Source organism: Propithecus coquereli, unplaced genomic scaffold, assembly GCF_000956105.1.
Source record: "Propithecus coquereli isolate 6110/MARCELLA unplaced genomic scaffold, Pcoq_1.0 Scaffold599, whole genome shotgun sequence".
NCBI lineage: Eukaryota > Metazoa > Chordata > Mammalia > Primates > Indriidae > Propithecus > Propithecus coquereli.
The window spans coordinates 313,783-316,322 of record NW_012151940.1 but is presented as its reverse complement, the minus strand read 5'-3'; positions in this window follow the sequence as shown (position 1 = coordinate 316,322).

Below are 2,540 nucleotides of genomic sequence, written 5' to 3'. Positions count from 1 at the left end.
AAATAGATATTGGTTATTTGTTTGTTTTACCTTGGTTTTAAGGGGTCAAATTAGTAACATTTCTTCATTCGTGCCCGTGACACACCATTGTTATTAGTTCAAGCCAGACTCTGTTTTTTTTAAGTTAATTTGCTATAATCTATTTTATTTTTCCCACGTGCCCAGTCATTCCTTTCTTCCTCCAAGGATACAGTGCTCTCTCGAATGCATTTGCTAGTGTCCTTTGAAATGATATATCCTTATAAAATATAATGCTGCTTTGCATGTGTATATTTTAAATTTATATAAATCTTACCAAACTATAGATTTGCTTTTATTTCTCACCTTTGTTTACTTAACTCCGTCTTTTAAGGTCTATCCCCATTGTGGTGTGTTCCTTTTCTGCTACTTCCATCTGCTGCACATTTCGGTGTGCATCCAGCACGTTTGACATCCTATTTTATCTCAAATCAGACCCTGATGTGTTCCAGCTCCCCACTCCCACAGACAATACTGTGATGAACTACCTTGTATGAGCCCCAGTCCACACCTGTGTAAGAGGTTCTTTGGGGCAGGGTTTCTCAGCCTCAGACATTTGGGGCTGGCTCGTTGTAAGCTGTTGAGGACTGTCCTGTACCTTGTGGGATGTTTAGTCGCATCTTTGGCCTCCACCCAGTTGAAGCCAGTAGCATCCCCCCCAGCTCTGACAACCAGGGATGTTTCCAGACATTGCTAAATGTCCCCTGGGGTGATGGGGGCTACATCACTGTACCTGAGAAGCACTGATCAACGTCATACACTCAGGAAAGAGACTGGTGTGTTATGATGTACCTGTAATTTCACTATGCGTGGCCAACTTGCTCCCACCAGCAGGGAGAGGGCTGTCGTTTTCAGTATTTTTGCCAACAAAAAATATCGTTCGACTTTCTCATTTAACTAATCTGGTGGGTGTAAAGTGGAATCTCACTGATTAATGAAATTACCAGTGATACTGAACATCTCCATATTAACAGTTAAAGTCGTCTTCCGTGAATTATCTCATATCCTATATCCATTTTACTGTTGTGTATCTTGTATTTTCTCTTGTTGAGTGAATATATTCTCCCTATCTGTCAGCTATCTGTTAACTTTGTCTTTGGTGTCATTTACTAAGCAGAAATTCTTAATTTTGATGTAGTCATTGCTTACACTTTGCCTTATAAAGTTTTGTACTTTTGGAAGTTTAAGAAGACCTTTGACTTCTAAACCTAAAATAAATAAATAAATAAATAAACCTTTGTGGTTTTTATTAATCCATCCAGAGTTGAAATTTGCATATATCATGTGGTAGGAATGACAGATGATTTTCCTTCATTCAGTGAGCCATTTTTTTCCCAGCAATAATTATTGATCTAGCTTTTTCTAAATCTATGTGACAAATACCTCCTCCCAGTGTGTAACATCCTTTTAGTTTTGTAAGATTTTAAGATCGATTGTCCCATTTAGCAATTTTTCTTCATATATAACATTTCTTGTTCCTGTTCGAGAAATACTTCCCAACCCCAAGGGCAAAAAGAAATTCATCTATATTTTCTGCTAAAATTTTTCCACCTTCCTTTGACATTTAAGCTTTTATTCCCTTTGGAGTTGATTTTGTTTTTCATGTAAATTAAGGATACAGCTTAATTTTTTCTGTGTGTGAATAAACATGTTTTCTATCTCCCTTTATTGAAAGTCACTCCCTTTCCCAGCGATCGGTCGTACCGCCTTTGTCATGCATCCGAGTTCCATATGTAGGCTTTCGTTTCTGGGCTCTCATCCTATTCCATCGGGTGATCTGTCCCTCCTCACATGGCGACGCCCTGTTTCAGACATGACAGCTGCATGTAAGTCCTGCTCTCTGGTCAAGCACATCCCTTCTCCTTCGTCTTTTCCACATGTGTTTGGCAATTTAGTATCAGCTTGTCACATTCCATGAAAAAACTCTATCAATTGGAGTTGTGCTAAATCTATAGATTAATTTAGGGAAAATTAATGTCATCTTGACATAAAATCTCCCTATCCATGAGCATGAAATATTTCTCCATTTATATTTGTCTTCTTAACGTCTTTCAGTAAGCTTTTATAATTAATGTGTGCAGGTCACTTCCATACTTTGTTAAGATGCGTTACTAAGCATTTTATTGTTTGTGTTGCTTTTGTAAATAGTGTTCTGTATGAATTACATTTTCCATTTGTTGTCATTACAAAGATGCAATTAATTTTTAATATTAACCTTAAACCTAGCTACCTTGCAAAAGTCTCCTATTATTTCAATAACCTGTAGATTTTTATGAGTGAGGTTCTATATAGACAATCATATTGTCTGTAAATAAGAGCAATTTTATTTCCTTCTTTCTAATCCTGAATGTCTTTATTTTCCTTTTCTTCTCTTACTGTGCTGGCTGTGCCCTCTACTACAATGTTGAAGAAAAAAGTGGTGAAAGTGATAATCTTTGTTTAGTTCCTAATTTTAAACAGAGTGCTTTTATAATATTTTCTCATTTAAGATGATGCTTATTGTAGGTCCTTTGTTGTTTGTT